This window comes from Tiliqua scincoides, chromosome 1 (assembly GCF_035046505.1).
Source record: "Tiliqua scincoides isolate rTilSci1 chromosome 1, rTilSci1.hap2, whole genome shotgun sequence".
NCBI classification, from domain to species: Eukaryota; Metazoa; Chordata; class Lepidosauria; order Squamata; family Scincidae; genus Tiliqua; species Tiliqua scincoides.
In genome coordinates this window covers 37,886,080-37,908,481 of record NC_089821.1, presented here as the reverse complement: position 1 = coordinate 37,908,481, position 22,402 = coordinate 37,886,080, and the positions used below count along the sequence as shown (strand labels likewise).

General features: G+C 40.7%; 1 pseudogene; it reads left to right on the top strand.

The window, feature by feature from the left end:
• The first annotated feature begins 3,602 nt into the window (after positions 1-3,602).
• Positions 3,603-3,722, top strand: LOC136638324 (5S ribosomal RNA; annotated as a pseudogene).
• The last annotated feature ends 18,680 nt before the right edge of the window (positions 3,723-22,402 follow it).

Sequence of the window (22,402 nt, the reverse complement as noted above, 5' to 3'; positions counted from 1 at the left end):
GTAGCTTAAGCAGCGACCCCCTCCCTTTTGGGTATCACCCCAGGGAATCTCCCTCACCCAGCTGACTACTAATCAATAAAAAAACAAAGAGGCAATGGCTTGTTAAAGTTGAAAAGAAGTTGTTTACTTACAGTTTCATTGAGTGTATATTTACAGCATCTGATTAGGATCAGAGGTTCAGCTAATACTTAGGGATAGCAAGAGCTGCCTCACCCTGCATGCCTTGTGCTCAAGATGGCCTGGGCGTCAGAGCCCTGGTGTGCACATCTTAACAGGTCGGTGGTCAGAGGACAAAGAGGAGGTGCTCAGAGGAGAAGGGAAAGATAAAGGTTTAGGGCCATACTCCACAAGGATCACAGAGAGAACAGATAGAAAGGTCAGGGTCACTGTACCATAGTTTGACCCCTTTTTTGAAAGCATCCTGCCCCCTCTGGACAGCAGACGGAGTTGCACCAACTCCAACATATTTCATCTTTCATTCTACTAGAAGTCCTCAAAACAGCTCACAGTAAAAATCACCATCAGACTCATTTAGACAGGGTAATGCTAATGTAAAATGGCATGGATTGTACCGTAAATGAACTTTTTTGTTGAAAAGTGTGTGTGTGTGTGTGTGTGTGTGTGTGTGTGTGTGTGTGTACTTTTCAACAAAAAAGTTGAATTATTATTCAATAATTCAAAAAGTTGAATTATTATTATTCTTAATAATAATATTTATATTTTAGAAATCAAATGTGCAGACCTCAGTCATGAAATAGGTGGATTGTCTTGTTTGGCCTTAAAAGAGTTACAGCCTGATCTTATGGCCAGGCTGAGCCAGTGGCCCACATGCTGCCCTGGCAACAACCATTGCAAATCTGCTGTAAGGCACACTGGGGTAGCTGAAAGACAAATGGCGCCAACAGAGAGACCAGCACCAATTGGCACAAGGTTTCTGTGCTGCTCGGAGAGCCAGTGGATGCCCGTGACAATGAGTTGGCCATCAAGCAACAGGGAAGCATTCTAGGGCAGGGGGAAGGTGGGCAGGGGTTAAACTGGGAAGGGAAGGGTGACCCAGGCGGTTCAGGCCTGGGAGAGTGGCAGCAGGGACTTCTGCCGAATCCTCCAGGGCTTTGGAGTCTGACATGGGTCTTCTCAGTTCTGTGCCAGGTAAATAGATGGTGCAGCTCCAAGAAGACCTGTAGTGGCTACCAGAACTCTACATGGGGTAAGGGGACCAAAATTCCCTTACCCTAAGGAGACCTCCGGCTGCTTCCCCAGCCACGCTGGATACAGCGGTGACCATTTCAATGCTGCTGTAGAGCTGGGGATAGGATTGGGTTCTTATAATTTCATTGTCTCAAGGTTTTCATTAATTTGGAATGAAAACATGTTTCTGCTTTGCTGCCTTTATTGCCATTGCTAAGTCTTGTGCATTCCTTCCATCTTTCCTAGGATCTTTTCCTCCTTATGGATTTTCCTTCTGCAGTTGCCTAGCTGCTTGCATTGGGGTGTTGAATTAACAGGAATAGATGTCACGAAGTTGTGTGGTGGACACTTAGCAAAATGATTGGATATAGGGATGGACACCTCACCACTTCAGCCTCTAAAGAACTTTTTTTTTTAATGCATTTTAAAAGCTCATGAACTTTTGTGGAGATGTGCTAGGAAATGTGCCACTTGATTTAAAAAAATGTTTATCCTGGCTTTCTGATGGCTCAAGGTACCAAAATGCATACTATACAGTGCAAGCACTAAAATCATAAGCATGCAATAAAAATACAAGGAAATGAATTTAAACAAACGATAATTAAAATCAAACAACACAAGGCAATGTAACACAAGCCCCAACTGACCCCATAGCAGCATTGATTGGCAGTCGCGCACACTGGATCCTATCTTTCCTTTCCCTGTCCAAATCCACTCCCTCTCCTTAGATTTGTGCCAGCAAAATAGCTGGCATGAGTCCAAGGGGAACCACTGGTGATCAGGAAGCCTACGGCCTACCTCTCACTGGCCATCAGATTGCCCCCACACCACTGCATGCAATGCTGGCTCCATTGGCATGCGGCATGGCTGAAGATGGTGCTGGGGGAATACAGTTTGGCTGTGAGTCTTACTTTTGTAGTTCATCAGTAAAAGCAGACGTACAGGCCATCCTTTGTGCTCTGGGGTTACAATGTTCACCTTCAGATCTCGAATTGGAGCTTGGACTCACACTCAGCACTGAAACAGGCATCAGCAGCAGTGGTCCACTGATGGTTGCTTCTGCTTCTTCCAACAAGGGTAGCCAATGTCTCACTATACCGGCATAGACATAGTGAGACAGAAGTGCTGCACTTCAACATCCTAAACCAGGGGTGCCCAAACCCCGGCCCGGGGGCCACTTCTGTCCCTCAAGGCCTCTCAATGCGGCCCTCAGGGAGCCCTCAGTCTCCAATGAGCCTCTGACCTTCCGGAGATTTGTTGAAGCCCACACTGGCCCAATGCAACTTCTCTCAGTGTGAGGGCGACTGTTTCACCTCTTGTGTGAGCTGTGGGATGAGAGCTCCCTCCACTGCTTGTTGTTTCACATCTGTGATGTGGCAGCAAAGGAAAGGCCAGCCTTGCTTTGTGCAAGGCCTTTTATAGGCATTGAGCTATTGCAAGACCGTCCTTCATTCATATAAGTTCATCTTTAATATATTCATTTATGTAAACTTATGTAAATTTATTCAAACTTTAAATGTAAAGTAATTCTTTTTTTCCCCCGGCCCCCGACACAGTGTCAGACAGCTGATGTGGCCCTCCTGCCAAAAACTTTGGACACCCCTGTCTTAAACAATAAGAGGTGGCCCAAAACTCAGAGCCTTTTCAGATGACGCTTATTTGGGCAACAGTTGTTGCAGCTACTTGGTTGTCACATCACAAACAAGCCCCTTTCACCAGTACACTTCTGTTGAGGAGATACTGTATAACATTGGTTCCATCCCTATCCCAACATGCATCCATTTCAAGGGTGACTGGAGCCCCCAATCCTACCCAACTTTCCACCGCTGGTGCAGCTGCAGTGCAGCCCCGGGGTAAGAGAACAAATGTCCCCATACCTTAAGGAAGCCTCTGTGACTGCCACCCCACCACAGGATGCAGTGCACGCCCCACTGGCATAGCTGCACCAGCACTGGAAAATTGGATAGGATTGGGCCTTGGGTTTATGTATTGCTTACTACAGATCAGAGAATCTCATTTCTAACACATGCTTTCTGTGCATTCTATTCTACAATAAGCAAAGGAAAAACCAACACAAATTTAGGTTTTTATGTTAGATGATCTATACCAGTGGTTCTCACACATTTAGCACCGGACCCACTTTTTAGAATGAGAATCTGTCCAGGACCTACTGGAAGTGATGTCATGACCAGAAGTGACAACAAGCAGGAAATTTTTACAATTCTAGGCTGCAATCCTACCCACACTTACCCAGGAGTAAGTCCTGTTTACTGTCATTGTTAAAAGAATATACATAGTAGCTTGTTAAAAGTACAGGTCTGTAACTTTCCACAAATTCAATCACATACCATGGGAGCATCAAGTCTAATATATTAAAAATAAAATATTAAAATGAAGCAGCAACTTAAATTAAAATTAGCAGCAACTGTTACCCTGCACATACCCGATCTCATCTGATCTCGGAAGCTAAGCAGGGTCAGGGCTGATTAGTACTTGGATGGGAGACCACTTGGGAATACCGGGTGCTGTAGGCTTATACCATAGTCTTTCGAGACTGAAGGTTGCCAACCTATTAAAATGAATGGGGACCCACCTGAAATTGGCTCGCAACCCACCTAGTGGGTCCCAACTCAAATACTGATCTATACTGATGGAGTTCTTATAAAGAACTAAATATAAATTCGTCATGACCATGTCTCCCTAGTAGAATATCCCACAGCCAAGCATTCAGCCTGACCTTTCGGATGCTATTTATTTCCAAGAGTAACAATGCAAAAGCACACATGTTATTTTAGTACTAATTTCTCTGTGCCTTTTCCTGTCACAATTGTTTTTGCAGCCAACTCTTTGTTGTTCTTTGAAGAGATGCAGCCAGGTTTGTAACAAATGTCTCTTCTGGTTTCCTCTATACCTTTTCCGAGTCTTTGTCTTTTTAAAATCTTGGAATGTTTTGAGACTCTTAAGAGTAGGTCATAGCCAGTCTTGTGCATTTGTCCTCTTTCCCCCTTTTAAACTGTCATTCTGTTAAGAATATTGGTACACACGCGTGTACACACACACACAAATTTACCTTGCTTTTTACATGCATAGTTTCATGTCCATAGTTGCTGCTTTAGCTTCAGTGTGTATATAAATGCATTTCTGCACCCAAGAAATGGCTTTTAAGGAATTTCCTCTTTGAATGGAAACTGCCTCAAGTATGGAGAAAATCAAAATCAGTTTGATTTTGGAATTTAACCCAAACCATCCAACTGCAACAACCTTAAGAATGAAGGGGTAGAAAATCTGGGTCCTAATTTTACATCATAGTGATACTAGTGATTACACAGGCCTACAAAATTGAGGGTCAGAAAAGTTTTTCCCAAACTTTATGGTGGTTTGATATGAATTTGGGGTGCCAATTCAAAAAATGGCATCCCTTTTGCCCTATCTAGTTTTGGAGATATAGTATAGCCTCATTAGTGAATGGTTCAAGCAGCCTCCTCAGGAGGAAGCCTGCACCATGGCTTCCTCATGAGGATGCTGCTTGAACCATTCACTAAAGAGGCTATGCCGTGTCTCCAAAACTAGACGTGATAGGGCAAAACGGATGCCATTTTTGGAATTAGCACCCCAAATACACCCAGGAATTGGTGTAACGTTTAAGGAAGCAAAATGTGTGTTGGCCTATGTTATTGGATGACAGTGTACATGGTGTATTTCCATATGCTTACAGACCATTTCTGTTTTCTTCACATGGACTGAGACAGCATCACACATTTTCAATTAGCGTTTCAATATATCCTTCTAAATTCTCCTCTTTTATTTATTTTTTAATATTGCAAAATCTTTTGGTTTAATGTGACCAGGAAACAGCTCGTGTATTCTACCACTAGAGAGCACCATAATATTAAAAGCATCTTTAGCTAAAAGGAACATTTCTTATTCCATTATTGAAAATATAACTCTGAAATCTGAAACATATCATTAGGATTCTTCTGGAAGTCCTTGTTCTCATACAAAAATACCTGTCTGAATCAGACAAAACCTGGAGTTTTCCTTCCTTGTCTGCATTTTCCACACTGAAGGCCCTTGTTTTCATTTGCAATTCAGCAGACAGCACATCATGTCATGCACAGCTTGATTGTGACACAATGAAGCATTAGTAAAAAAAAAAAAGAGAGAGTGAGAGAGAGACAAAAAGAATCTTTACATGCATTCACTTACCCTCCCCATTTAGTTTTTTAATTTTTTTTCTTACCTTACCCAGCCTCAGCTACTTTCAAATCTCACTGTGATCGAGCCCCCTTGCCTTTTGCACTCCAGCCACACCATGAATATGTGTGCCTGTGTGTGAGCATTACAGCAACAGAGAATGAACCACTGACCATTCCAAGAGGAGAAACGTGTGAATCAAAAATGGGAAGATCAGGAAATGAACTCAAGGACCAGTCCAATCCAAACGAACAGCTTTCTTAAATCCCTTCTCAAAACTCACGTTTTCCGTGACGGCTTTGTCACAACTTCCTAGTCCCTTGACTCTATGACAACTAAACCTATTTGGATTACAGCAAGTCCTCACTTAAAGTTGTCAATAGGTTCTTGGACTCTGCAACTTTAAGTGAAACAAGTTATAACAAAATCAATTTGACCACAGGCGAGCTCAATAACACCCTCTCAAATGTCAGGCTGGCTTTACTATTGCATCGCAAAGCACTGTCACACCCCAGAATGCCTTGTGGAAGCTACAGCAAGGCATTCTGGGAGATAGAAAGGCCAAGAAAGTGGGTTGCAGACTGGGCGCAACCTGGAAGTGGCTTCCAGTATCCTTACAATGTGCAACTGTCGTGGATGCAGAAGTCAGAAGATTGAGAACTGTGCTGACCAACTTTAAAATGAAACAATGTTAAATGGAACAATTTTAAGTGAGGACTTGCTGTATGCGTACATAAAATAATCATACATGCTTCCCCATTTATTCTATCACTGCCATCCTCCCCTTCATCTGTCATCCCTATTGTGTTTACTTCTAGTACTAGCACGTGGTGCTACCAGATGGTGAAGGTGGGTCAGTACTGTGCCCACGTGCAAAGGAGGAAGTGAGATGGGTGTCAGTGCCTTAAGAACCCCTTTAAGACAGCCTGGCTACCTTCCTTTCTCCAATGCCCCACTGCAGGGAGGAGACTCTTGTCTCCCAGGCCGGGCCAAACAAACCCAGATCTTGCTGCTTGCATTGTGTGATCGGCAGATTGTGAGCCCTTTGAAGAAGGGAGCTGTCTTTTCATAGAGTCATAGCCTATCTCAATCCACATGCCCATCAGCACCAAAAAAATGTATCCAGCTAGTTTAGTGGGGTCCACTTTTGCTGAGTGCTACGGCGCAGATATAGATGTACACTGAGATATATACTGATAGCCACATCCACGTGGCTGGGATCCTCCTGGCTAGATCTGTATGCCAAAGAACAACTTCATGGACCTGCAGAGTTCAAGGAGGATTAATAGAAACAGAGGAAAGCACTATTAATGTGGAAAGCAGAATCAATATGTCATATTAATATCACTAGTCCATTAAAAGCTGCTTCATTTTTATTCTTTCAGTTCAAGGTCAATGACTTTTATGTTTTTTTTTCCCCATGTCATACACATAATATGAGAGAGAGAAATCAAGAAAGAGGTCTACTGCTTTCTGTACCCTGAAACATATTACCCAAGCCCTCCTACCAAAATCCAATATGTCCCTTGGTTGTGTCTTAATGCCTCACATCTGCGGCAATAAATATCAAATGCATGGAGAGAAATGGTGAAAGAAACTCCATTGTGGTAATGAGATTATTCTGGAAATAAAGCGCTGGATTACTGAAATCTAATTTGGAAGTGATAAAGTGCATGCGATTGCCAAGTAATTATTTCTGCTGAGTCCTTTTCCATGAAGAGTCGGCCTGTGATTAGGCATTACACTATGTTAATGTTGCTATAACTTGACCTCAGTGCAGTGGACAGAAAGATTGATCTTTCCAAGTTGTGACAAATGCCACATCAATCCTGTAGAAAGACTGGAGATCCTGTTGTTACTGCTAAGATGGTCCTACAACATGAGACATAGAATAGGAACATATGATAGAATGTACTGAGTTGCTTACATGGGGAAAAAATAAAACTCACAGTATTTCCAAATACTAGGTTTTTTTCCTACAGGCTTTAGACTTTTCCAGACTACATTGGAATACTCAGTGGCCACCAATTACCTGTGTAGGATCTTGGTGATAGGAACTCAAAATTGTCCTTTGTCTCTTTATTGTAGAAATCCAAGAACCACACTGCTGTAGAACAGTGCAGAACTACACTGTTCTATAGCCAAGAGCTTTCTCTCCCTCTTGCAGGCTTCTCAGAGGCTGCTGGTGGGTCACCAGAAGAAACAGGACACTGAACTACTGCTTGATCATCAGCAAGACTTTTGTTCTGTAAAACACTCCTAAACCTAAGCATCCAAAACGTACACCTATGAAATGAAAGGATATACAAGTACTTCACAACACCCTGTTTCAGAATGGTGAAGTTGGACGCGGTAGTAAGGAAACATAAGAGAAGTAGTATTTTTATAATTATATATTATGTATTATTATATCTGCAGAAGAGTTGTAGAGAATGCAAAAGCATACCCAGGACTTGGTGATAATTTTAGTTGGTCCTAATAAAGGTATTATCTGCTTTCAAATTTTTTCTATCTTACCCATAGAGGAATTTATAATTTTTATGAGACTATCAAAAACACTCTACTATCTAATTTCTATGACTCTGATCTACAGTTCCTGGCTATGGCTGCTGCTCCATGTTAAAATCTCCTCTTCAGCAACCAACAGATGGTCAGTGCTGACTAATTGTTAAGTGAGAGGGAAAAGAGTGTGTCTTAGATCAGCCCCATCTCCCCCTACCACAAATTAGGACTGACAATGATGAACATCTGTTCAGTGCAATACCAGAAATAAACAGGCACGTTCTTGAAGAATTCAGTTTTTTTCCCCAACTAATGACTGGGGAAACTAATCTAATGATTGGGGAAACTAATGATTGGGGAAACTATATAACTAATGATTATATAGTTAATATATAATATTAACTATATTAACTATATTAGTTATAGCTCTGCAGAACTTATGACCCATCAAGCCAAACACAGGTCACTAACCATGTATGGCAGCTCATCAGAGGTCTGATATCCTGCTTTCTGCTTACTGCCTCAGACTGTACAAATAAGATGTCGAACACCTGGCAGGTGCTTGACTGAAAGATGGGTGCTATTTGGCATGGGTGGGTACATAAAGGTCTTGGCCTACACTAGGGAAACATCATGTGTATATCCTAGGACAAGGCCTCTGAAAGAAATTTTATCATGGGGTACAAAGTTTCTTTTGGGCCCCTTCCCAAAGAGAGGGGGTGAAACAGAGTGGGGGGGTGGCAATGGGGGTGGGCAGAATGGGGGCAAAACAGGCAGAAGAAACATGGGAAAAGCTGGAATAGTCTTTGGAGTCTAGGTCTACGAAGCTTCCCAATGCAGAGCTCAGGTCTACCTGCCTGCCCGGTACTGGCAGCTAGATACAGTAATACTGAAAACACACTCCTAAGTCTCTCTAAAACCTTTCAAATATAGAAAATCATTGCAGGAGATTGTATCATTGTATTTAGGTTCACACTAGAATGGAAAGTGTCCTGTGTACACCAACGTGAGTCACACCAAGTGACTTCTGCATCAGCTGCAGTTCCATAGCTATGTCTTTGAGCTCCTGTACACTCCTTCATTGTAAGTGGATTCACAAGTCAAAAAGCTACTGTAGCAGGTCAGTTTCCTCCCAGATGTGACAAGGAATGTATGCATTCCTGGGCCTGGTGTGTATGGTTTGTGGTACTAGTCGCAGCCATGTGCCTACACTAGTGCCCCCAGCATCCCACGTGGGCAGTGAGTCTGGGTGACATCAGAGAATGGAAGATCCCCGGAAATTTCTGGGGCTCCTGGACCCCCTTTCTGACCCTGGGCCTGGGTACAAATTACCCCCTTTACCCCCCTCTCCTAGGCCCTGTCCTAGGATGCTGTGGTCCTTTGCCACAGTACCCTTTGGCAGCAAGGATACCCTTTGGTATACGTTTATTTGTGTATACCCTTTGGTAAACAGCAAAGACTATCCGTTTTCATGCACATGTAGTCTTTGCTGAACTGGAGCATAGAAAGACATGCTGTGAGTGAATCATGACAGGAAGTGCAGTCCCGATTGCTCATGTATCAAAGTTGTGGTTACTCATTGGATAGGTTGATGGTTGGCCCATCTATGAGGCCAACTCAAGTGGTTGCCTTAGGCAACAGTTTGGGTGAGGATGTCCATCTCTGTCCTCCTACTTGCATCCATTACTCCTCTTCTTCCATTTCCTGGATCGGGAAAGGAAGAGAGGGGCAAAAACAAACTGGAAATGTCAAAGGGAAAGTGCTGAGCTACAGCATGGAAGAGGAGGAGGAGGGGCTGAGGTTGCCACATGATTAGGTAAGGGGGCACTATTTGGCATGCTGTCTAAGACATCAGAAGGTCTTGGGTCAGCTCTGGATAGGATAAAGCATCCTATCTAGGTTTCAAGGTCAAATGCATCCAAAGACTTAAGATTTCCAAAGTGATGTCACAAAAGAGCCAGCCTTTGAAAAATGGGGGGAAAATTGGGTATCAGGGCAGAGCCCAAGGAGTGTGGCCCAGCAGGAAAGAGGTGGAATCTGTGGCAACCTAAAATTGGCATAAGATTAACCTTTGCACGTGTCCACTTGAGACAAACAAAGCAGGCCCATCTTTGGCCAAGGAGTAGCCTTTAATTCTGTCCCTGGTCCCTCCTTTCTCATTAATTTATGCTCCAAAAGCAGGCCTTATAATTCCAAACAGGCTCTGAGATACTCCAGCCAGCTGAGCCCAGCGCTTCTCAGCACTGCAAAGGAGTGATAGAGGCGAGACTTGTTTTTCTTTCAAGTTTTTTTTTCTTTGAAGTAGGTGCCATTAAAAATATAACAGCAGTGTGCTGGCTATAATAATTTATTAATGCTTTTATAGAATCGGATTTGCTCACCAGGTATATATATGAATTGTTTGCTCAAGGACCTTATGAGATTCTAATGGGTTAAACTAACCAAGCAGTATAAATGCAAATGAACATATGGTCCAGGGCCCTTGGAGGATTTCTGAAAGAACATGTCTGGTAAAACAAGTAAAAGTCCATCCTTGGAGAGCACTGTGTCAGCATGAAAAAAGCACTCTCCCCATTTTTCTTTTTTTCTCCTTTTTTTAACCACAAAGGAAAGATCGGGTTATCCACCATTATTTCACCTCTCTGCCTGTTCACAATGAAACCAGAACAGAAATACCATTTAATAGAGACAAAGAAGAAAACAAGTGGGCACCCCTGTGGGGATACGGGCATGAGGCAGAGGATGGAGAGAAAACTTGCATGGCTCTCTAACTATTATGGAAAGGAAAGGAAATGTAAAGTGAAACCCAGCAGATTGCCCCCAAAATTGCCGTTCCTGGGAGCGTTCTGAATTGTAATATGTCAGACCTGATTAGTTTAGTATATTAGATATATAGGGTTTGTTAAATGAAATGGTCCACCACTGTAAGACTCTCATTAGTGCTTGATTGAAATCTGTTCAGGAAAGCTTCTTTTCTTTTTTTTTAATTAACCAAGGAAACAGGCATTTAGAGACCACTTGAAAAAGGAAACAATTAAAATGCAAGAATGGACATCCTTGCTTCCAGGGGATCTCCCATTGATGTTTAAATGGCTAGAGGTCTGATGTGGTGGTCTCCATTTTCCAAAGTCAAGCTGAACCTCAAGCCCAGAGTCACAGTGGTATTCATATTTGTACCACTTTTCAAAAGAAGCGCCAAACACCTCAAACCCCACCTTACAAGGAAAGGTTATAGTGTTTGGGGGCTCTTCAGAAAGAAAGAAGGCACCTGAGGGGGAACATTATTGAGACAGGTAACACTGTGCATGGGATGGACAGAGAGGATAGGCACTCACTAAAAGTGAGTCGGGAGAGTCAGAACAGACAAAATAAAATATTTCTGTACCCTGCGAGTAATTAATCTGTGGAACTCCCTGACACATAATGTGGTAATGGCTCCTGGCCTAGATGTCCTTAAAAGAGGATCGGACAGATTTATGGAGGAAAAGTCCCTTACAGGTTACAAGCCATGATGACCATTTGCAAACTTCAGGTTTTAGAGGTAATTATCTCTAAAGCCAGGTGCCAGGGACAACAACAGAATGCAGGCATCTTGTTATGTTGTGTGCTCCCAGAAGCATCTGGTTGGCTACTGTGAGATATTCTTATGGTATGAAAGCTGGAATAGATAGGACCTTGGCCTGATCCAGCAATGCTGTTCATGTGTTCTTCTGTTCATCTTACCTTAAATTCCAAAAGTTTTTTGGAATTTTCCAATGAAATTTTTTAAAAAATTAAAAAAAGAACTGTTTTAAAATACTGGCTGTTTAATAACTGCACAGATAGTGGCTGTGATGCCAAGCACATTTGTTAGGGAGCAACCTCCACTGAAATCAACTGAGGCTTGCAGTCCTATCAGATGCATAGTTCTGCAGACGGAAAAGCCAGACATAAGTTCCCATGGGAATTAAGTGTGAGTAGGATTGTGCATCTAGTCTGCAAGCAGAGGACTGCAAGTGTAGGCCTGGTTTGAATGCCCAGCAAACAGGTAGCAAGGCATGGCACTATGCTAGACCCCACCAGGTGCTGTCTCAGGTGGAGCATTAGCAGGAGATGGGGACCACCACAGACACCCACCACCTGCCTCTGTGTCTCCCTGCTCTGTACTTTCTTGTTTTGAAAAAGAAGAAATGAATGGAGAGAAAGCAAATGTGTGGAGAGAAGGAGTGGTGGAATAGGATCCTGGGAGAAACTATATGTCACTACTCCCTATCCTCCATCCTTTCTCTTCTGCTCAGTTCCTCTCTTTTTAAATCCAGGAGTGCAATAGAACAAAGAAGAGTGATGGCAGCAGCTCTTCTCACACACTGGTGTACAGCTGGACAGTGGCATAGCTACAGAGGGCAGCACGGTAGGTGCTGCAAAGTGCCATAAAAGTGGCCCCTCCCATTGCTGTCTGAGCCATTCAGGACTGCAAAGGTAATATACAGGAGAGCTCCTGCATGTTGCCATCACTGCCCTGAATGGCTTTGATGGTGAGTGGGAAGGGCCTCTTACACTACACGTTGCAGTGCCTGCAGTACTTACTGCACCACCCCCCTGTAGCTTCACCACTGCAGGTGGATAAGGGTGGCATGCCTCCCACCATAGGCAGAAAGTAATGTGAGACCCAAGTCAATGTGTATATGAATGCATGTGCTTGTACATGTGATTCCCCTCCTCTGAATGACCCCTTAACACATACACCCCTAAAAAAGAAAAGCAGAAGTTGGACCAGTCCTCACTCTAACACCATCCCTGCAGGCCAGCATTCCTGACTGCCAACCACTTACAGTACCATACCTCACTTCCCATCTATTCTTATCCAGTATCAGACACACTGAAGGCAAACGGAACTGTGCGAGGTATTTCACCTCTTGGCTTGGCTTTGCTGCAAGTACCCATCTTCTCATACCAATTCTACTGTTGTTTTCCAAGAGTTGAGCAAGGCTTGCTAGTTAGCTGCATTGCAGCATGGTTTGTCTTTGGATACCTGTGTAGCTGAATGCAAATATATCTTAAAAAGCGGCTCTAAAAGTCATCTGACTGTGAGAACTGTTACACGTTGGAGAAAAATTTACTGGCCTAATAGTTAATCCTTATGAGCAGCCTTACAGCTTTACCAGAGCATGCATTCATATAAGAGGTATTTTTAATACCCCAAAGAGACACTGAGAAGCAGCCAGCAGCTCAGAAGATTCTGGGCTGCCGATGCTCTAGCCTTATTTATTTGACTGCTTCCACTTGTCAAAACTCTTAAACTTTGAAAAGAAAGAAATGCCATTCTTGAGACTCCTTCTCTAGTGCTTGGACACTGTTTGGGTACATGAATTGGGTACATGAATGGGATCAAACCATTAGCTTAACTCCCCTTCGTAGCAAGTGCTGGTGTCTGCCCAGTAACAAATAAAACTGTACATAAATCTACAAGTGTGTTATGCAGGCATTTTGGGATATCTACCAAGATATACTCACGCTTGCCAAATTTTCTTAACTATGTCTTAAATTCTAAACAACTATTTCAAAAACTAAGCTAACAACAAAAAAAATCAATTATACTTGCATTACTTTGAAACAACTCCATATGCTTATCTTCTCCTTGGTTAATTCAGTTGCACCAACTATTAGATTTGTAGACACCAATGTGTTGAAATACATGATTGCATACATGTAAAATTCTTTAACTGGTTGTTGATAAACATCCAAAAAAAAAATAGATGCAAAATACATCATCCACTTTTTAAATAATAGGCCATGATTTTCCAAAAGATAAGTCACTATTTGGATAATCAGAAATGATGCTTGTTGAGCTTTTTGCATAAAGGAGTATACAGATATCTGGTGGCAAATTAAGATAACTACTTGTGAAGTGTTACAGATTGGAGCACCTGTGGAAATTTAAGATCATTACCTGAGGATTGTGAAAGACTGAGATTTTTAAAGGGAAAATGTCCACCAGGAGACGTAATACGTTGGAACAGATACATAAAGAGAAATCCCCACCAAGATCATCAGGGAAAGAGTTGAATCTGGAAGCTATTCAAGACTTACTAATGAAGATGGAAAATCGTTTGCAGAAAAAAATAGAAGGGATGGATGGGAGATTGGAAACATTACATCAAAAAATGCAGGAGATGAATTTACAGATGCAAACAAACATGTCACATTGGGATAAAATGTGGGAAGAAACAGAGATAAAGATAAAAGGGATAAATGATACAATGAAAGTTCATGAGACAAAATTTGAGGATTTAGAAGTCAGAGATGATAGGAATCAGGATATGTTGGCATTGATGGAACAGGTGCAAAAAGAAAATATTTTAAGATTCAGAGCTATACCAGAACAGGAAGGAGAGGAGATAAGAGCCAGGATGAGAGAAATCTTGGCAATTTGCTTGAAAAGTGATCCTAATGAGATGGAGTTGAAGATAGAGTCTACAGAGTAAATACAAGGATTGCAAGGTTGAGAAAGCTTCCAAGAGATATATTAGTGCATTTCATAAGAAAAAGGACAAGAGATAGGGTTTTACAGCAACAGGCAAAGATGAAGCTTACAGTAGAAGGAGTACAGATTATTGTGATGAAGGAGGTTCCACTTAGAATTCTAAAGAAAAGGAAAGAATATGGCTTTCTGGTAGATGTTTTGAAACAGAAGAAAATTATCTTTAGATGGTGTGAATTGGAAGGAGTTATCTTTAGATTTCAGAGTAGAATGTATAGAATAGATACAGTTCAGAAAGCTAAAGATTTTATGAAGGAATTCGAAGAAGGAGGAGAAAGAAGAGAACAGGAAAATCTAAAGGATATGCAACAAACCCAAATAGTCTTTCAAATAATTAGTTCAGAAGATTAGCTATGGAGTATAAGTTTTTATCTTGGAACATTAATGGAGCTAATGCTCCAAATAAGAGGAAAAAAATATTTTATTATTTGAAGAAACTTAAAAAAGATGTGATTTGCCTTTTAGAGACGTATATTAAAAAGGTCATACAAACTACTTAATACAGAGAAAGTTAGGACAAGAATTTTTTTCAACAAATTCAAAGAAGAAAAATGGAGTGGTTATGTATGTTAAAGATTATTTAAAACCAAAACTTGTGTTTGCAGATGAAAAAGGCAGGTGGTTGGCTGTGGAAGTTATAATTTCGGGAGTAAGAACTTTACTTTTGGGTTTGTATGCTCCAAATCAAGAAAGAGGAGTTTTTTTTAGGCAATTATTGGATGTACTCTTAAATTACTCATATTCAAGTTATTGTTTGATGGGAGATTGGAATGCAGTTGTGTCACCACAAAGGGATAAAAAATCTGAGAAGGAGATTAAGATTTCTCAAGGGAAATTACCAAAAACTTTTTTTGATTTGGTAGAAGCTTTAGGGGTTGTAGATATTTGGCGACAAATGAATGGAAATATAAAAGAGTTTACCTATTATTCAGAAAGACACAGATCATTTTCAAGAATAGATATGTTCTGGGTGACGAAGGATATTGCAATAAAAACTTCTAAAACAGAAATTCTATCAAAGACTCTTTCAGATCATAATCCAATAACTATGACTATTAAGAAGAAACCTACAACATATAGGTGGAGATTGAATGAATTGTTGTTACAAAAAGAGATTATAATAAAGGATGCTAAGCAGAAATTAAGGGAATTTTTTAATTTGAATTTAAATAAGGGAACAGAAATGAGGATAGTTTGGGACGTTAGTAAAGCCTTTATGAGAGGATACTTTATTCAGAAAAGTATAGAATGGAAAAAAGAGAGACAAATTAAGTTTCAGAAAATTGAGGAGGAAATTAAAAAGAAGGAATATGAGTTAATAGAAGTCCCAGGAGGAAAAAAAAAATAGTACAACAAATAAAAGATTTACAGCATCAATTATCTTTGATGATGGTGAATCAAATGGAAATTAAATTAAAGTTTGTGAAGCAAAGATATTTTGAGCATGCCAATAAACCAGGGAAATGGTTGGCCTACAAATTGAGGAAGCAGAGAGAGAAGAGAGTAATTTTAAAATTGCAGGAGGCGGGAAAAATGTATACTGATCAGGAGGATATAAAAAAAATAATTACAAATTATTATGCTAATTTATACAAAAGTCAAAAAATAGATCAAGTAGAAGTAAAGAACTACTTGGATAAACAAAATTTACCAAAAGTGTCTGAAGAGCAAAGGGAAATTTTAAATAATAGAATAACTCTGTGTGAAGTTGTAGAGGCAATAAAGAAGATTAATATAGATAAAGCTCCGGGTCCAGATGGTTTAACAGGTAGATTCTATAAATGTTTAGAAGAAGAAGTAAGTTTACCATTGCTTAACACGATGAATGATATTTTGCAGACTGGGAAAATGCCAGATTCATGGAAGGCAGCAAATATAACTTTGATTCCTAAAGAAGGACAGGATTTGATGGATATAAAAAATTACAGACCTATTTCCTTGTTGAATAATGATTGTAAAATATTTACAGCAATTTTAGCAAACAGAATGAAGAAGATATTACAAAATCTTATACATGAAGATCAATGTGGTTTTTTACCAAAAAGACACGAGTGATAATATTAGAATAGTATTGGATTTGCTGGAATATTATGATAAAAGGATAGAGAAACAATTAGCATTGATTTTTTTGGACTTTGAGAAGGCGTTTGACAATTTGAGTTGGACTTTCTTGATTGCTGTCTTAGAGAAGATGAACTTTGGAGAGAACTTTATTCAATGGATAAAGTCAATTTATACATCACAAACTGTGCAGGTACTGGTAAATGGAGAATTATCAACAGTGTTTGAGATTCAAAAGGGAACATGACAAGGATGTCCATTGTCGCCACTTTTATTTATACTTGCCTTAGAAGTGTTATGTAGAGATATTAGACAAGATGAAAGACTACATGGTGCAAAGATTAAAAATGAATGTTTAATTAAGAGCATTTGCAGATGATATGGTTTTGATCTTAGAAAAACTTTAAAAGACATAGAGTTGTTGATGGTTAAGTTGAAGAAGTTTGAATCATTAGCAGGATTTAAGATAAACAGAAAACTAAAATTTTATCTAAAAATATGAACGAACAAGACCAATCGAAGTTGATGAATAAGACTGGGTTCAAAGTGGAGAAGAAGATTAAGTATTTAGGTATTATTTTGATAAACACGAATTGTATGTTATTTCAAAATAATTATGTTAAAGTTTGGGGTGAAATCAAAAAAGATTTTGCAAGATGGGAAAGGTTGAAATTATCTTTTTTGGGAAGAATATCTGTAATTAAAATGAATGTACTACCAAAAATGCTTTTTCTTTTCCAGAATATACCAATATTATTTTCTGATAAACCTTTTAAAGAGTGGCAGAAAGATGTGACAGGTTTTATATGGCAAGGGAAAAATCCAAGAGTGAAATTTAAGATTTTGCAAGATGCAAAAGAAAGAGGAGGTTTAGGACTGCCTGATCTGAAGACTTATTATGCATCATGTTGTTTTCTGTGGCTTAAAGAATGGATATTGTTGCAAAACAAAAAATTGTTGAAGTTAGAAGGATATGATTTAAGATTTGGTTGGCATGGATATCTTTGGTATGATAAGTTGAAAGTGAATATGGAATTCAAGAATCATTATGTTAGACATGCACTGTGGAAGATATGGAATCGTTATAAGAAAAGGTTTTACAACAAAATTCCACTCTTAGCTTCACCACAAGAAGCACATTTTGGTTTGGGAACTGTACCAGGAGATAAATGGTTATTGTATAAGAACTTATTGAAATGTAATCAAGGTCAATGTATTTTGAAGTCTAGAGAGGAATTGATTGTAGAGGGTTTTGACTGCCAATGGTTTATGTATTTACAATTATTAGAAAGATTTAAAATTGATAAAAAATTATATGGTTTTGAAGAGGGAGAGACAATATTGGAGAAACAATTAAGATCAGATGAGCAGGTAATATCTAAAATATATAAATTGCTTTTGAAGTTTGAAACAGAAGATGAACAGGTTAAGGAATGCATGATCCAGTGGGCAAAAAATGTGGGCTATGAACTTTCAATGGACAGATGGGATAAATTATGGATAAAACAGACAAAATTTACTTTGAATGTTAACATTAAGGAAAATATATATAAGATGATTTATCGTTGGTATGTGACACCAAGTAAATTAGCCAAAATGTATGAAACTATGTCCAATAGTTGTTGGAAATGTAAGAAACAAGAGGGAACATTTTACCACATGTGGTGGACGTGTTCAAAAGTTAAAAAATATTGGTCACAAATTCACGCACAGATACAGTTGATCTTAAAAACAAATATACAATTGAAGCCAGAAGTATTTTTATTAGGTATGACAGATGAGTATGTGGAAAGAAAAAATGAAGTTTTATTTTTGTATATGATAAGCGCTGCCAGAATACTTTATGCTCAAAATTGGAAGACTATGAATATACCTTTGGTGGAGGAATGGTGGATAAGACTTATGGATTATGTGGAAATGGATAAATTAACAGTTTTGCTTAGGGAGAATTCAACAGAAAACTTTTTGAAGAATTGGAGTCCAGTTATTGATTTTTTGAATCAGAGAGAGGATGGGGATTTGAGGTATTTTGGATTTGAAGATTGATTTTGAAGTATTAGTGGTATAGATTAATATTTGCTAATGTTTGGACTGTATGTATTTGGATTATAAGTATGGGAATGTTTTGGCTTCGCTCGTGCTGCTTTATTAGAATTTTGTTTATGTATGTATTTGTTTTTCTATTTTATGTTTATTATAGTTAAATAAATAAACAGAGGAAAAAAAAAGAAATGATGAAGCCCACAGACCAAGTTCTCTTCTAGTGCAGGGGTGTTCAAAGTTTTTGGCAGGAGGGCCACATCATCTCTCTGACACTGTGTCAGGGACCGGGGAAATAAACTTATATGAATGAATGGTCTTGCAATAGCTCAAGGCCTATAAAAGGCCTTGCACAAAGCAAGACTGGCCTTTCCTTTGCTGCCGCTACTGCATCACAGATGTGAAACAGCAAGCAGTGGAGGAAGCCCTCATCCCACAGCTCACATGAGAGGTCAAACAGTTGCCCTCACGCTGACAGCAGTTGTGTTGTTCCAGTGCGGGCTCCATAAGAACAGCCCCACTGGATCAGGCCATAGGCCCATCTAGTCCAGCTTCCTGTATTTCACAGCGGCCCACCAAATGCCCCAGGGAGCACACCAGATAACAAGAGACCTCATCCTGGTGCCCTCCCTTGCATCTGGCATTCTGACATAACCCATTTCTAAAATCAGGAGGTTGCGCATACACATCATGGCTTGTACCCCATAATGGATTTTTCCTCCAGAAACTTGTCCAATCCCCTTTTAAAGGCGTCTAGGCTAGACGCCAGCACCACATCCTGCGGCAAGGAGTTCCACAGACCACCCACATGCTGAGTAAAGAAATATTTTCTTTTGTCTGTCCTAACCCGCCCAACACTCAATTTTAGTGGATGTCCCCTGGTTCTGGGGACAAATCTCTAGAGGGCCAGAGGCTCATTGGAGACTGGGGGTTCCCTGAGGGCCGCATTGAGAGGCCTCGAGGGCCGCATGTGGCCCCAGGGCTGGGATTTGGGCACCCTTGCTCTAGTGCAAGGATGCACAGATGTGCAATCCGTGATTGGGGGAGGGGGATAGGTAGGGCAGCCAGACTCACTCTGGCACAAGTTGGCATGATGGCTTCAGACTTCCTCCACTGGAAGCAGAACTGGAAAACACCCCCTTCGTGGCATGGCCTCTGCTGGGCTCAGCGAATCCTCAGGAGGCAAGGGGAGCAGATCTCTCCTCGTCTCCAGAGGGGATGCCTGTGTGGGGGGGGGGCCTCTGTGGACCTGATCTGCAAATAAGTGAAACAGCAGATATGGGATCTGCAGATACAGCCCCCATATATAAAATACTGTAATAAATAGAAAATAAGTTCCACTGAACTAAATGAGACTTCTGACTAGACATGCATAGGATTGCATTGTAGGCCTCCCCCAATACCAGATACCAATACCTTTACCAATACCAATACCAGAAGACCTTTGAGAATGGCATGAGATTTGGCATGGGGACAAGGATGGGAGGGAGGAATCCCTAGAAACTGGGCAGAGACCCCTTCTGAAAGCAAGCATTTACATGCCCATTGTTCCTCTCATCCAAACTATACTATACCACTTGGAAAATATATTGTCACACACACTGGCATAGCTAGAGGGGGGTGACGCACTAAGTTTTGCAGGGAGCCTCACCGCAGCATGCAAGCGGCTCCTCCCCTTCCCTTTGGAGCCATGTAGGTGGGGGGGAAGGAGGTGAATGGCTCCCAAGGGGAGGGGGAGGCTCCCTGCAAAACTTAGTGCTCCGCCCCCCTCTAGCTACGCCAGTGGTCACACAAAACAAACCTGAAGGCTCTGTAACAAATCTGCATTTGTGAAAATATGTGCTATAAACTGATCATCAAGCCAGCCCTGAACTCTTCTTCTTGCATGCATTCTCTCCCCCTCCCCCTTTATTACTTTGGGTGGTCCATGAATGAGTATTTAGATCTTAAAAGAACACAGAACATATTAATAGTTGATAAGAAATAAATGAGTACAAATGAGACAAATGTTATTCTCAGATCAGAGGGAGTTTTCAATGAGACCTCTAAATTGCTTCCTTATATGATGTGCCCAGTGGTTCATAATATCTGGCTCCAAGCCACTACACACAGTTAATTCATATGTTAAAATGTAGGCTCTGTATAATGCTTTTCTCTAAAGAGATGTCATAAGGTATTCTGATTGGCTGATGTTTACCAAGGTTTTTTAAAAAAAAAAAATTTATAAGCCAATGATTGGTTACTTCCTTTCTTCACCTTGATTGGCCCTTTGCCGGTGGTAAGCAATCAAGCTGAGAATCTTTGGAACAAGTGGCAGACTTCAGAACAGCAGGGGCCTGGGAGGAAAGAGGCTCTGGGATCAATTAAAATGCCATGCTTTTCCAGGCCAGCTTCCAGAGCATCTGTACATGATTCCCCATAAATTTAGGGAATTAAAGATCAGACAAAGGTAAACAGTTCTGTGCTTTGGTTAGCATGGAATTAAAATGAAAGGATGAAATATGACAAGGCTATTCAGCCTAAGGCTAGACTTACACCATTTGTTTTATTTTTTTTAATTTTACATCCAATTTCTTTATTATTTTAAATGCAGTCATAAGCTGTTTATAAAATCTTAGGTGAGCGGGGATGAATTGAGTTTGACTTTCCTCCCTCCCCCAAAAGGCATTTTTCCAATACAACCAATCCAAGATGCATGAAATTATACATCTGTGCACATTTCAAATGCAGGAGAACTTTCATTCGTAAAACAAAAGTGAAACCTGTTTTTTGTTTTGTATTTTGCTAGTCACGCAAAAAGGATATGAATGAGGTGACATCATTTTGGCTAACAGCTTGTAGCTACACTCTCATGGCTATTGTATTTTCGCTCAAATCTTACCCAAAATGGTTCTTCAGCAAATACAAGGCTTTGTTCTTCAGCAAATACAAGGCTCTGAAAAAACATTATACTTTTTTCTACCTTAAGAGGAAAATGTACAGAATCAGGCTGGCCCCTTTTCTACAACATTACATTTTACTAGCAAAATGCCAATCATGATGATGGACAGAGCAGAGAATGAGAAAGACCTTATGCTGTAACAGTTGTGGTTTGTTACACCATGGCAGACTTCAGTAAGAGGGGAAGGGTGCTACTCTCTATGACTGTCCCTATGGGTGGATTTGCACACATTTTGCACACAGAAGTGTATCCACCCTCTGGCATCCCGGAGAATGGCTTCCAGTGGGGCTGCATGGAAGAAATCACAAGAATGGTGTCCATATGAGGAACTGTACTCTCCCCACCCACCCACATACCTGAAAGTGAATTCATTCACTTAGCAACCCATGCTAACCCTACCCTCTGCCAGTGATGACCACAGGCGCTCTCTCTCTCTCTCTCTCTCTCTCTCTCTCTCTCTCTCTCTCTCTCTCTCTCTCTCTCTCTCTCTGTTTATTAGATTCAAGGGCAGGTGGAAGAAGAGTTGCCTACCTAGAGTGGGAAAAATCATGCCAGTGTCTTGACCAGGATATTGATTCTTCTTTTAAGCCAGTGGAACTACTTCTTTTAACTACTTCTTTTAAGCCAGTGGAAGCAACCTCTAGAACCCCACAATGATGCTAGGGCCTCTGAGTGACACTCCCATTATTCAATGGGTGTGCTTGGTGCTCAACAGCAGTGCAAGTCTGTTGGCCCATCTGTGCCACCACTGCTTGGATACTGAGATAGAGGGCTTCAGGAATCAGCTGAGTGGACCTTTTAATAGACATAATAGGCCCTTCTTTGGCTGGTGTCTTACCTGGCCAACTACTTCTGCAGAATCCTAATGTCAGTTAGCGCTGAGCCTAAGTTTTAGATCAGCATTTCTCAACATTTGTCTCCTGCTGAACCACTTTGCATGGTCCAACCTATTGGAA